The following is a 15,736-nucleotide window of genomic DNA, read 5'->3' on the forward strand; positions in this document are numbered from 1 at the left end:
GGGGCAGTAGAGAGGGTGGCAGTGAATTTTAATTATGACCTCAAGCCCAACTACACCAGCAAGGATTGTATTTTGTGCTACCAACATTCAGTTAGTCTTCCTTTTTTCTTTTTCTTTTTTTCTTTTCTCTTTTAAGGATTGTACCAAACTACCAACTTTAAGAATTAATGAGAGTTCAACAGTCTCCGCCGAGAGTCGCCGCGGTTTCCTGCTTCAACAGTGCTTGGACGGAACCCAGCGCTCGTGCCCCACCCTGGCGGCCGTTCAGAGCCAGCCCTCCGCCATCTCTTCGTCGCGCCCTCGGACCGCTCCAAAGACCCCGCCGCCGCTCGCCGCCGCCTTTTCCCAGCCGCCGCCATGACGACCACGTCCCGCTCGCAGGTGCGCCAGAACTACCACCAGGACTCGGAGGCCGCCATCAACCACCAGATCAACCTGGAGCTCTAGGCCTCCTACGTCTACCTGTCCATATCTTACTACTTTGACCGCGATGATGTGGCTTTGAAGAACTTCGCCAAATATTTTCTTCACCAATCTCATGAGGAGAGGGAACATGCTGAGAAACTGATGAAGGTGCAGAACCAACGAGGTGGCCGAATCTTCCTTCAGGATATCAAGAAAACAGACCGTGATGATTGGGAGAACGGGCTGAATGCAATGGAGTGTGCATTACATTTGGAAAAGAGCGTGAATCAGTCACTACTGGAACTGCACAAACAGGCCACTGATAAAAGTGACTCCCATTTGTGTGACTTCATTGAGACTCTACCTGAATGAGCAGGTGAAATCCATCAAAGAATTGGGTGACCACGTAAACAACCTGTGCAAGATGGGGGCTCCCGAATCTGGCATGGCAGAGTATCTCTTTGACAAGCACACCTTGTGAAACAGTGATAATGAAAGCTAAGCCTTAGGCTGTCTTCCCATAGCCACAGGGGTGACTTCCCTGGTCACCAAGGCAGTGCATGCATGTTGGGGTTACCTTTACCTTTTCTATAAGTTGTACCAAAACATCTACTTAACTTCTTTCATTTGTACCATTCTTCAAATAAAGTTATTTGGTAAAAAAAAAAAAAAAAAAGAATTAATGAGAGTTCAGAAGTGACTTAATCTGGGGCACAAGTAGAAATTGGTAATATAATATAAATGGTACATTGTCAGATACAATGTTCATAGATCACCCATATCTCTCTGGTCTAACTTGGAGAATTCTCATATATACTGATGCTCTGAAGCATTTTCAGGAAATGAGGACAAGAGATCAAATGTTACAACAAAAGATGTTCCTATTGCACTTATCACTCAGAAAATTCCAAGAGATTTAGGAGCTGGGAGCTTGGCTGGATGAAGACCAAATATATGTGAGAAATATATTTTGGTCATCTGAATGATCAAATGTATATTTTTGTAAATCACAATATCACAGTGTGTTTGCATGTGTGCATGCATGTGATTAAATCAGGAAAATATATGAATCTTTGTAGCAAATTATGGACTTCTATTTTATGGACAGTGTCAAGAATTTAGCTAAGCTACTCCATGGTATGGTTGTTTCCATATCCATTTCATTTAACCAAGTGGCCTTTGGGGTTCTTGAACTAACACTAGCATCCTCATGTAAGCTCATGACCTAGACAACAGCCTGCAGAGTAACAAGCAACTTAAGTCACTGATATGACTTTTCCAACAGCCCTTATGGCCAATAGTTTACCCTTCACCTCCCAAGACATTCCCCTTGACACTTCTTTCTTAAGACCCCGTGGAGCTTACCAAAACACCACTGTTCTTGGTTTGAATTGACCAATCTGGTCTTAGCCTGGAATTCTAAAGCATTCCACCCATGAACCCTTAAAAAGGCATGTGCCCAGGTCCTGCCCTACTTTGCACTTTACGCTGACTTCCCTGTGTGACCTCTCAATGAGTACCATAGACCTCTTCCAGGACCTGTGAGTAATAAACTTCTCCATTTCAGTTTTTCTTACGGTCTGTTGTTGAACCATTCTTGAGTCATCATCTAGCACTCTGTGCTCTACTTAACAAAAGTTAATTTAACAAAGTCATAAGAGACAGAATGAGGTTTTACTTGAGATTTGCCTTTATTTATTTCTCTTATCACATATGCTGTGATATTTTGTGTCTTATTGATTATCTATAAATTGTCATAACTATTTTGGAAAGTAAGAAAATCTAAATAAAAAGGCTTTTTGACCTCTAAATATATAATATTTCTTATTTACTGTTCCTGGAATAACTATTGCAGAAGGATGAGATTGAAAATTTAAATATGTCATTTATGCCAGAATATTATTCATATCCATGGACTTTTTCCATATGACTTCTGGGGAATTAATTTATTGAATATGATGAAATGAGTTCACCTTGTAAAATTCATAAATTTATTGAAAACATCGTCTTTATTTTAAAACTGAGCTTACTATAAAATTAGTCATTGCAGTTAGTATTCTGCCACAGATAAAATAATATTTTCATTTAAGCTTCTGTCAGATTCAGTCAAACAATCTTAGAAGTAAATTTAATTCCTGCCAATAAAAAACACAGTGAAATCTATTAACCGTGATTCACAAAGCTGGAAAAGAGTTTTTGGAAGGCATATTTTGTTGATCTCAATTTATTTCATTTTTATCTTTCTCTGAGTCTCTTACACCTGTATGACTTTTCTAAAGAATTTCTAGTATTATAGCTTTAATTATTGTTAGGGTGAAAGGGGAGAAATCCTGCATATGTTATGGCCAAATTAAGACACGTGTCACTGGGAAATAGAAGACACAGAAAAAAGAGAAGAAAATCAAAGAAAATATCATCTTGTTGAAACTATAAGATGTCTCAAATATTTTAAATAATTTTCAAGGGCATAATCAGAAATGACTTTAAAAAATATCATTCCCTAAAAGCTTTGATTCTGTAAGGTTTCCTGTGGGATTTTATTTAAGCAGTCAGTACCTAGCTTTAGCATGGCTGAGTTAGCATAGCTCCTGGTACACAATAAGTGTGCAGTAGATATTGGTTAAAAGAAAGGAATAGATGTTATAGAAAATAAAATTTGTATTCAAAAATTTTTTTAAAGGTTTTATTTATCTATTTGACAGAGAGAGAGAGAGAGAGGAATAGCACAAGCAAGGAGAGTGGTAGGCAGAGGGAGAGGGAGAAGCAGGCTCCCTGCTGAGCAAGGAGCCCGATGTGATGTTTGGCTCCAACCCAGGACCCTGGGATGATGACCTGAGCCAAAGGCAGACATAAGGGACTGAGCCACCCAGGCTCCCCTCAAAATGTTTTTCAATGAAATTTTCAAATCATTTCCATAAGGAGCATATATATGGATGAATATTTGGGTAAAAAAGTTTATTTGCCACCATCTAACACTGGTAAATAAGAGGGAGTTTGTCAGCCTTTTAGCTTTGTTTCCAATGACTGAAAAGTTTTTAGGCCATAGGACTTTAAAAGGGAAAAGCAAAAGTTAGCAACACTATGAACCCTTTCCTTAAGAGGCTTTCAGTATAAATAGCATTCAGGGATGGGGAGTCAGAAAGGAAGGAAACGAGTGAAGGATTGATGCTGTTTCATGCTATGTGGAGTGGTGTTTAGGAATACAACTCTTTCACTAAGGCAAAAAGAAGTTCCCAGACCCACTTGGCTATGGATGTCAGGAAATAACAATAAAACAAAAACAAACAAACAAAAAAAACAGGATAGGGTGAGCCACAGTGGTTGAAGATAAGGGATCTTTAGGTATTCAATCACACTTAAGCATGTTTAAACTATTACAAAAGATAAAGTGATCAAAACATGGATATTTGTCTTGGTTGGCAAAAGTGATTCACGTAGAACAAGGAATCACTTAAGTCATTCTATATAAACTAGTTAGTTCTCAAGAAAAAAAAATCAAATGTCTTCCTCTGGTCCATCTAAAATAACCAACACTTCCTAGTCTGACACAAGTACCTCTCCTACTAAATAACACATTGTATGTTGCCTAGATGACAATATTTATTCTGTCCAAATATAGATACTCTATGATTTTCCAGGTAAAGCAAGAGTCTAGGATGTTAGGGTGCAATTTTATAAACAATTCCCTCAATTTCTAAACTCAATGGTGATGTTTTGGACACTCCACACTGGTAATCTTTTTATCCAATTTCTCTTTGCTCTAGTATTTTCTTTTCAGGAAATACTTTTCTTCTTATTAGTTTCATTTATCAAGGAATAATAGACACTGGGCACTTACTACATTCCTCTCTATTTTGTTTATTTTAACAAAACCTCCTTCTTTAGTTTTATATTTATTTTTTTAATTTTTTATTATGTTATGTTAATCACCATACATTACATCATTAGTTTTTGATGTAGTGTTCCATGATTCATTGTTTGTGTATAACACCCAGTGCTCCATGCAGAACGTGCCCTCTTTAATACCCATCACCAGGCTAACCCATCTTCCCACCCGCCTCCCCTCTGGAACCCTGTTTGTTTTTCAGAGTCCATTGTCTCTTATGGTTCATCTCCCCCTCCGATTCCCCCCTTCATTCTTCCCCTCCTGCAATCTTCTTCTTCTTTTTTTTTAAACATATATTGTATTATTTGTTTCAGAGGTACAGATCTGTGATTCAACAGTCTTGCACAATTCACAGCACTTTTTTAAAAAACAGGTACCATAGCAAGTATAACACTATAACTTTTAGAATGCAGAAAGCAACCTTGTTCTTAATACATCTTCCCCATATCCTTTAATACTTTAAATTCTGAAGATAGCTGCTATTGGAGACAAACCATAAGTGACTCTTAATCTCAGGAAACAGTCTGAGGGTTTCTGTGGTTGGGTGAAGGACATTGGGGAGGGTATGTGCTATGGTGAGCACTGTGAATTGTGTTAGACTGATGAATCACAGACCTGTACTCTTGAAACAAATAATACATTATGTGTTGATAAAAAAAATAAAAGAGAGAGAGATGACTATAAGAAAACAATTTCTGAAGATAGAATTCCTCCATGAAAGACAAAGGTTGAAATGAAAAGCCCATTGGGATAAAAGAAACAACTTTAGGTGTCCTTATGTTCCCCAAAATGTGATTAAAGTTTGTTTCAACACAATTATTTAATATTTATTAAAAATTATTATACCTTAGGGGTGCCTGGGTGGCTTAGTTAAGCACCTGACTCCTGAATTTGGCTCTGGTCATGATCTCAGGGTTGTGAGATCAAGCCCCAAGTTGGGCTCTGTGCTGGACATGGAGCCTGCTTAAGATTCTCTCTCTCTTCTTCTCCCTCTGCCCCCCAAGCCCGGCCCCATTAATCTACCTTAAATTTTGAGAGTACTTTGTATCCATTCTTTATTTGTCCAGGTTTCCTTCCACTTCAAAAGTTGTGAGTTGCAAAAATGTGTTTGCTGACTCCTTCTCTATGCAACCTCTTAATTTTGGAAAACCTCAGGGCTCAGTCCTAAATCTTTTACTCTTCTTTCTGCTATTTTCACTCCCAAGAGATTTCATCTGGACACATTGCTTTAAAACACACATATTTGCCAAAGATTTTCAAGTTTACATTTCTAGCCCTGGTTTGTAAACTGAATTTCATTTTGATTTAACCAACAACCTACTGGAAGTCTCAACGTGATTTCCTACAAATACATCAAACTTAATGTGGAAAAAAAAAGAGAATTTTGACTTCTCAGTTTCTGTGCAAAGACTTCACATGGATTTCCCTCATTTTAGCAAACAGCTATACCGTTCATGCAATTGTTGAAGCCCAAAACTTAGGAGTCATCATTAATTCCTCCCTTTCTTACACATTTCATATACAAAAGAGTAGTAAGCTCTACTACCTCCACCTGAAGCATATCCCAGATAAATCCTCACAATCTATATATTTCTATTTCTTTCCACATGTACTGCGTTACAGCCTATTATCTTTCACTTCATCTAAATTCAACAATCTCCTCCGTGGTTTTAGTACTTCCAAATGTGCCTCTCTGCAAGCCATTACATTCTTGTTTTAAAAAGCCCGTGGCTTTAACATTTTCTTTAAATAAATTCCAAGCCTCTTCCCAGAGCCAGAAATCATGGCCCTTCACCATGTCTGCTGCTGCCTTTCAGAACCATACACTTTGTCCGCTAACATCTAGCCACATTGGTCTTTTTGTTCCTCTCGCCTGCCAAACACATTCTTGCCTTTGAGTCACTTGTCTTTATGTTACCTCAATGCAGAAGGCAATTTTTTTTTTCTTGTTTTAACAGGTATAAATGTCTAGCTTGTAACTGGATTCCTTGCATGGATCTTGTATATAGTTTTATTTGCTGGACTTCCATGATAAAATACATGTGGAATCCCTTTGGTTGTAGTACTTGGGATTTCTTCATTTCTTTGAGTTTAACCTCAGAACAAATAGAAAGACAAACAGACAGTGCCTTCTCTGCAGTTTTCAATAGACTTGTTCACTGTAGGAGGACAGCTAATCAAGGGAAATAACAAGGAGTGAAGTTTTAAGTTTTCTGTGGCATAATTGTCAAAAGATTTTCCTAGGCTGTCTAAAATTGGACACTTCTAAAATCTGATTTTACAGTAGACCCAGATTAATAGTTGTACCAAAAGTTGAGTGGAATCGGGCACAGCTCTAAGTCCTGGAAATTGAAGAAAAAAAAAATCTCTCTTTAGAGCTGAACTCACTGACAGCTGACCAGTGGGTATGGTTCTTTCAGAGCCACAAAGGAAAAAGGACAAGTTGCTGTGAATGGGTTGGTGGTTATTAGCTTGATGGAATGACTTTCCGCAAGGATAAACATGAGAAACACAATAACAACAGAGGTCATGAATTTTATAACTGTTATTGTTATCACAGTTCCTGGAAGCTATTCCTTCTCACCCCCTAGCATCATCCTTGTTGATGTCTGTCATTCTCTAAAGCAGGGGTTAAAGTTTTTTTGTTTTTTGTTTTTTTTTCTTGTTGGATAGTAAATATATTAGGCTTTGTGGGTAATTTGATGTGTCACATAAAAGGCAAAACATTGAACGGTTACCTTTTCTTGTAATTCAGATTTTCCTTGATACTTGATAAAAGGTAGCATTGTTCTGCTCATGTATCACCCAGCATAGTTTTCCTTATAGCATTCAATTGCTATTAGAAAGACTTTTGTTTTTCTGTAAGTTATCAATCACCTTTCTGTAAAAATTAATCCACTGTCCCTTCTATAATCACAGCAACTCTAAGAGTTTCTGGCGGAGAGCAGGCACTATAAAATACTTCATGAAAAAAGAAATAAATTAATGAACACCATTTTCTCTATTTGTAAGTGGCTCATAGTCACATGGCAAAATATTGATTATGAAATTATATATTTTATGTAAAAATTATACAAATATTTTGTAATATCACAAGATGTCTGATGAGTCAATCTGAGTCAGTCATTCAAGGAGAGAAATGAGGAAAAGATATTTTTTAGATCCTTATTATCTACTTGTAATTTTTTTAATTGATTAGAGAATATGTCTAAAATATTAGGGAATTCTTATAAGATCTTAGGTTATTCCAAAGAAATATATTTTATTTCCCATTCATTTAGCTCATCTTTTTTTTTTTAAGATTTTATTTATTTATTTGACAGAGAGAGACACAGCGAGAGAGGGGACACAAGCAGGGGGAGTGGGAAAGGGGGAGGCAGGTTTCCAGCAGAGCAAGGAGCCCGATGCTGGGCTCGATCCCAGGACTCTGGGATCATGACCTGAGCTGAAGGCAGAAGCTTAACAACTGAGCCACCCAGGCGCCCCTCATTTAGCCCATCTTGACTAAGAAATCCACCGTCAAGGATTAAACTAAAATAGCTATTCTCTATTTCTGAAAGAAATAAGTGTTTCATAGAATATTTTCATATTTTTCAGCATTTCTCGGAGAAAGTATTCCCTGGTTAAAATAATGTGGGACATATTTAGTTTGCCATGTAGCAAGGTTTTTTGTTTTTGTTTTTGCTTTTTTGCTGTAGGCTTTCTGATAGGCTTTAAACGCTAGTTTCACTTTGAATGTCCAAAGGGAAAGGTAACTTCAGTGTTTTCCCATGGTACTTTAACCTGGAATCCTTTTTTTCCATGGTACATATGACTATTTTGGGGAATTGGAAACATGGTTTCATTTATCTCCAGAATTTAAAATTATACTTCAAATAATATTTCAACGTCAATATCTATGAAGTGCCAGTCCTACCTCACTACTTTCGATCTCCTGGGTGTGGTGAACAAATACCAACATAAATTAAAACAAAAACACAAGACCAAAGTTGTCTAAATGTCACCTAAATTACTTTCTAAAGCTCTTTCAAAAAACACAGAAGTGTAGGGTTTTGTATTAATATTATAGAACCCGGGTATATAAGGTCAGCCATACCTGGGGGATTAAAGGATGACCTAAGGCTGCTTGTCAGCTCTGTTAAGTTACAGAAGTGAGGCCCCCAGCCCAGAAGGCCAAGGCTGAAGCTGAAGCTGCTCCTGTGCTAAACCTGGCCAGGGAATCTCTTTCCATCAAACCCTAACAGAGAATGAGCTAGAGGCCTGCACTGCTGTGCTCACTGGGGTGGGTCCGTGTGCAGGAGTGTGTGTAAGGGGTGATCGTGGACAGGCACACATGTGCAGGCATCTCTCTGTGCATGTGTGGGTGTGGTGTGTGGGTGTGTGTGCAGCACATGTCACCCTGCTCTGTTTCCAGTCCTGGTATGCCTGTCCCTCCTACCGTTGCCATTCTTAATGCAACTTTGTTGGGAAACAGATGAGTTCAGCATATTTTTAAAAAGAGGGGGAAGATGGTAGGGATGGAGGAGGTGAGTGGACCACAGTGTGCTACGACCAGGTGCTAAATGACCACCTATGCTTCACCTGCCTTTCCACAACAGATCTCATCTGTCTGGTTGAACTGCTGGTGTTTGGTAATTCACAATGAAACCCACTCCTAAACTTTGTGTTCAAATTCCAGTTTAAATGGTTATTTTCTTATAAACTTGTGACACATGAAAATTTTCAAATAAAGTGGACTTCATTTATAGAAAAAAAAAAAGCTTTTTTTTTACCCCACTATTAAGACTTTTTACACAAGGGTGAACCTTCACAAATGGCCAAAGAAGGTCAAAAGATACAAAATTCTAATTATAAAATAAGTGAGTTCTGGGGATTTAATGTACAGCCTGGTAACTATAGTTAATAATACTGTATTATCTTGAAAGTTGCTAAAAGAGTAGATCTTAAAAGTTCTCATCACAAGAAAAATTTCGTAACTATATATGGTGCCAGATGTTAACTAGACTTATTTTGGTGATCATGTCATAATATATATAATTATTGAATCATTATGTTCTATACCTAAAACCAATATAAGGTTAAAAATAATGTTATGTTTAGGGGCACCTTCGGCTCAGGTCATGATCTCAGGGTCCTGGAATTGAACCCTGCATTGGGCTTCCTGCTCAGTGGGGAGTCTGCTTCTCTCTCTCCCTCGGCCCCTCTCCCCTTCTTGTCCTCTCTCTCTTATTTGCTCTCTCTCAAGTAAATAAAATCTTAAAAACATAATGTTATGTGTCAATTATATCTCAATAAAAAAAGAATTCCACACATCCATTTAATTGCTTCATGTCATTCAATTATTGACTTTAACATTATTATGAACACATAATGAAAAAATGTTCCTCAGTAGAGGAAGGTGAATGTTGGTTATCAACAGGACAAAACTGTCTTTATTTATTTATTTTTCTTTCTTTTCATCTTCCTAAAGATCATGTTTGGGTCAGTAAGGCTCTGTCTCTTGTTTGGAGCTTGTGCTCCTGGGCCTGGGGAGATGGTGGAGGATCTGGAAGCACGAATCTCCCTCTTCCAGTTACTCTCCAACACAGCCACAAGGAATTGATGGATAACTGCCCAGTGGTGGAAACAAAAGAGAAGATCTGAGAAGGAGGTGAGAAGGGCACTGATGTCCCTCTTCCTGCTCTGGATGTCCCTGTCCTGATGACCTCCCAGAGCAGGTCCCTCCATCTCTGAGAAATACAACTCCCACATGTTACAAAATAGAAAATCAGATTCTGGCCAAGGTGTGTTCTGATCGCTGCTCTCAACCCATCTCCCAATCCCCATCCCATCAATTTGATATTCCTTCCAATGAACCGGGACAAGAATGCTCAGTCAGTTGTACCTCCTGCCCTTTCATTTAGATCTCTACCCAGTTAGATCAAGTCTCAACTCCTACTTGATTCTCTACTTTGTGGAGTTTTGAAGATACCTGGCTCAGCTCTGAAGGCAACCCTATGATTAGATCTTCTTACAAACATCCAGTGACTGGGGATTTTTCTTCCATGACAAATTAGAGGCTGTTGAAACATCTCTGAGGACCATGGTGGACCATGCTAAGGCATTTCCTTGGAGAACTCCTGCTTGTGCCTTCTCACCAGAATCCTTTGGTGTCAATGTCACAATATTCACAGGCTTGGTTCCAAAGTCAGCCAGTAGAAGCCCCCATAATACCATGCCTCTCCCCTGTCCTGTACAATAAATACTGACTACTATTGTTGGCGTTCCTGTTGCTGAATACAATCCTTCTTCCTGTCATGGTGACTGTACTTACCCCTCTTCTGTTCCATTCTCTTCTCCCCCCAACTTCAAAGTCCTGTAACCTATGAATGCCCCAGCTTTGCAGCATATGTCGTATTTAGACTGGTTTTCCATGCATATATAACATGATGTCCTTTAATACACAGATTCGATTTATCAAACACTTAACCACATCCTTTAAGAAGATGACTGTGAACTCAGAGGCTTATGTCACCTGGACTACTGACAGCTCTGATTTCTGTTCAATTTTCATTCTCCATTTGGTGCAATGCAGCTGCTTCATCATATCTAGCATAACAGCAACTCATAGATGGGGCCAAGACCCTACTTTTTAAACTCATACCTCTAAATAATCAAACAGAAAAGACAGTTGAGTTTTACTGCTGATTCAAGGGTAACAGGAAGGATAGTATACATCACAGTGTAATTCAGCAGATAATTGGAAGCTAAATATCAGACTTCTCTTTTCTTGACTTTCTCTATTATTTCAAGAGTGTTCCAGCCTCCCACCTTTCTGCAGAAACATCTCCCTCCTGAGTTCTTCCTTGGCCTCAAATTCTCAACAAAGAGCAGTTACCTAGTTTTGTTTTCTCCTTCTGAATCTCAAATTATCTCGCAGTAAATTAGGGAGGTTCATTCCTAAGGACAGGTATTTTTTCCCCCAAGAAATATTTTGGCAACAACTAGGAATTTAATAATTTTTCTTTCTGCTAGACAAGCATTTCATAAAGAATACCATATCTACTGTTACCAGAGCTCAGCCAAGTGACCACGGATGGAAAAAAAGCAAATGTCATCATTCAGAATTACTCTTTGATAGTATCTATTTTAAACAGCTTTTTGAGATACATTTCACATTCTGTATAATTTGCCCATTTAAAGCACACAATTCAATGGCTTTTCGTATAGTCACAGAGTTGTGCATCAATTAACACAAACAATTTTAGAATATTTTCATCAACTTGAAGCTCTACAATCCTTAGTTTTTACCCCCAAGTCCTATGCCCCCAAAACATAAGCAACCACTAATGTACTTTCTATCTCTGTAGATTTTCCTAGTCTGGACTTTTCATATAAATGGAATTATAGAGTATGTGGTCTTTGGAGTGGCTTCTTCCACTCAGCATAATGTTTTTGAAGTTTTTTCATGTTGCAGCATGTATCAGTGCTTCATTCCTTTTTATGGTTTAATATTATTTCATTTGCATGGCTTATCACATTTTGTTTATCCATTTTTCAGTTGATGGACATTTGGATTGTTTCCTCTTTTTGGCTATTATGAGTAATGGTGCTATGAACATTTCTGTATTAGGTTTTTGTGAATGTATGTCTTCAGTTCTCTTGAGTAAATACTTAGGAGTTGAATTGCTGGGGTATATGGTAACTCTTTGACTTCTTAAGGAATTGCCAAACTATTTCCCATAGCAGCTGTACTATTGTGCATTCCCAGCAGCAATGTATAAATGGGTTCTAATTTATCCACATCATTGTTAACACTTGGTATTTTCTGAGTTTTAGTTTTTTGTTTTTGTTTGGTTGGTTGTTTGGTTTGATTTTTTTTAATTTTAGCCATCATAGTAGAGTCAAATGGTATCTTATTGTGGTTTTGATTTCCATTTCCCTAATGACTAACAATGTTGAACAGCTTTTTATGACTACTGTTTGTTGACTACTTGTCATCTTCTTTGGAGAAATGTCTACTATTTAAATCTTTTGTCCATTTTTTTCCTTTGCCCATTTTTAATTGGGTTCTTTGCAACTTTGTTGTTGACTTCTTTATATATTCTGGATACTAGATTTTTAAATGATATATAATTTCTAAGTAGGTTCTTCCATTCAGTGAGTTGTCTTTCACCTTATTGATAGTATCCTTTGATGTACAAATATTTTTAATTTTGATGAAGTTCAATTTATTGTTTTATTTTATTTTGTTGCTTATGATTTTGGTGGAAACCATTGCCAAATCTATGGCTGTGAAGATTTATACCTGTGTTTTCTTCTAAGACTTTTATAATTTTAGCTTTACATTTAAATCTTTGATTGATTTTGAGTTAATTTTTGTGTATGACATAAAAGTGAGCTTCATGATTTTGCATGTGGATATCCAATTGTCCCAGTACCATTTGTGGAAAAGCCCATTTTCCCCCCATATAATGGTTTTGGCATCCTTGTTGAAAATTAATTGCTTGTCAGTCTGGCATTATTCTGGACACTCAGTTCTATTCCACTGATCTATATGTTTATCCTAATGCCAGTACCACATGTTTTGAGGACTATAGATTAATAATAAGGTTTGCAATTGGTAAGTGTGAGTCCTTCTATTTTGTTCTTTTTCAAGATTGTTTGACTATTTGAGGCTCCCTGAAATCCCATATGAATAAAATTGTGACTTAAGGAGCCTCAATATTTTCAGTAAAGAAGGAAGTTCATCTCAGGGAAATGGTCAGATAGAAAACATAAGAACCTTAAGGGGACATAAGACGGTATGTCTGCCAATCAATACATAGGTAGACGTAGAGACACATACACACTCACACCAAAAACACTCCTGACAAACATCAGTAAGTGATAAAAGCACTTCTTCCTAACTGGTCCATATTCAGACTCAGATTCATTCTCAATATAACATTCTAATTTGAAAAGAAAATGCATTTATTAGTTCTATAAATTAAACATCTAAAAATAGTTATTCTGTAGGATTATTTTATCACAAATCCCAAAGCAGAGATCACAGGAACCCCCTGTCCAAGACATTTAATATGGCATTCAGTAACTACTTACTGAGCATATTATGAGAAAGGCAGCATCTGAGAGTCAGACACAAGAATTTAAAGATTGCATTCATAAGAAAAGGAATAGAGTGGGAAGAATAAAAAACAAAGTGTCTCAGAAACACAAGATCAAAAACCCTTTAAAAGGAAATAGATAATTCCCTGAAACTGGCAAGCGTATTATATGTTGAAAACCTCAGTGGATGTTCCTTGGGACAGCAAAATGGTTGCTGTTTTTTTTTTTTTTAAGATTTTATTTATTTATTTGACACAGAGAGAGAGATAGTGAGAGCAGGAACACAAGCAGGGGGAGTGGGAGAGGGAGAAGTAGGCTTCCTGCCTAGCAGGGAGCACAATGCGGGACTTGATCTCAGGACCCTGGGATCATGACCTGAGCTGAAGGCAGATGTTTAACGACTGAGCCACCCAGGCACCCTGGTTGCTGTTTTTCAAGTGGTTACCAAAGGCAATGTATCTGTGCTTCTGAATCTTAACCACTCCCACTTAGAAAACTTAACTTTCTTTTCACCCATTCTCCTGATCCTATCAGATTGTTCACAATGTCCTCAGGGTGGCTATAGCTTCTGCTCCACTCTACAGACATTGTTCTGGCAGCCTGGTTTGACTTCCTTAGGTCATAGGGGCTCCAGAACCAGCACCAGGAAGATCTGCTCCTTTGCACTATCTTAGATGACAGTCACTCATGGCAGGTCATCTAGAGTTGGCTAAGAGCATTCCATAGCCCACAGACCTCCTCCTGGGGGTTGAACCACCTAAGACACTGGGGGGAAATCTCAAATTTGGGGAAGACCATCTGGAAGGCAACTATGCCCACCACTATACCACCAATGCTGGGGAAGACCATCTGATTCGACATTCTTTCTCTTAACTATTAGAACCCCTGCCTGCACTAGGTGAGTGTGTCCCATGCTCTGAGAATGGGCTTTCTCTACTTGGCCTCTGTCTCCTGTGTCTGGGAGAAGAGAGAGGGAAATCAGGGTGGCAGTGTTACCAAACTCAAATTTGGCTGCCTGTTGCTCAAAAGACCATTTACTCGGGACACATGGGTAGCTCAGTTGGTTAAGCATCTGTCTTCAGCTCAGGTCATGATCCCAGGGTCCTGGGATTGAGTACCTCATCGGGTTCCTTGCTCAGTGGGGAGTCTGCTTCTCCCTCTGCCTGCCACTCCCACTGCTTGTGCTCTCTCTCTCTGACAAATAAATAAAATCTCTATTAAAAAAGACCATTACTCAAGAGATGAGTTTTTTATTAGAAAGGAATTTGAGCTTTATTCAGGAGGCTGGCAACGTGGGGAGAAGGTGGACTCTTGTCCAAAAGCCAACTCTGAGGTTTCTGATGGGCACAGGGTTTTTAAAGGGGATTAGGGTAGTAAATCAGCAAAGGGAGTGCAGTGGCCTGCAAAATTTCTTGATCATCTACAGCCTTGATGGTGCAAGCCACAAACATTATCTCAGTGCTCAGGACTTGTGCAAGGGGGTCTGGTGCTTTTTCATTATGTGCGGGAATATTCTGTTCTTTCTGCAAGGGAGGGCAAGTTCTACAGATACACAAAGGAAGGTCAGTAAAATCATATATGCAACCAAAAAAAAAAGCATTTTGCTTACAATTGCTAGGCTAATCAGAAAGCCAAGGTGGCTTCAGATTTGCTGGCTTCTGTGGCCTGGGAAAGTTCTGGTCTTTCATTCCTCAAGGCCAGTGGTCTGCAAATCTCAAAGAAAGGAAATTAGTTCTCTTATAGAACAAGGGACTTGGGTAAGAAAGTAAGAAGTGTGTTAACTTGAAGCAAGTTGACCCTTGAACACTCCGTGTCCAGCTGGCTTCCTGGAATGCTGGTTCTCCAATTCACTAATTCCTCTAACACTAGGAGAGTTAGTGGGCCTCATGGGGGCAGTAGGCAGTTCGGCCTTTTTAGGAATTCAATTAAACCTCGAAGTTGGAGGCTCAGGAGGAATGAAAAAGGGAGAAATTCAGAGAGAGCAAGCCTTCTGGGCCCAATGACATGGATCCCCCTAGTCTCCTGGCCCTCCCTACCCCAGGGCTGCAGCATGCTCAGAATGCCCACCTTACCTACAGCTCACCCAGGACACCAGAACGTAAGTTGCCCGGAGGGGTTAGCAATTACTAGTCGACCTCACCTCTCCAACTTGAAGGAAGTGCCAAGTTTGTTAGTGCCTCCTAGTTTTGCTCCACCAGCTGCTGTTGCAATGGTATGGTCCCACCCTCCCTTGCCCCGGCCAAACTGAGGGCTCCTCCATCCCCTTGAGTATTCCCCATGACAAAGCTATCTCCAAAGATAGAGATGTGGGAAATAGTTTCACACTTTAGTTTATAAGTATATGAGAACATGATATAT

General features: G+C 38.8%; 1 pseudogene; it reads left to right on the forward strand.

The window, feature by feature from the left end:
- Positions 1-357: 357 nt before the first annotated feature.
- LOC113925582 lies at positions 358-1,055 on the forward strand (annotated as a pseudogene).
- The last annotated feature ends 14,681 nt before the right edge of the window (positions 1,056-15,736 follow it).

Source organism: Zalophus californianus, chromosome 2 (assembly GCF_009762305.2).
Source record: "Zalophus californianus isolate mZalCal1 chromosome 2, mZalCal1.pri.v2, whole genome shotgun sequence".
Taxonomy (NCBI): Eukaryota; Metazoa; Chordata; class Mammalia; order Carnivora; family Otariidae; genus Zalophus; species Zalophus californianus.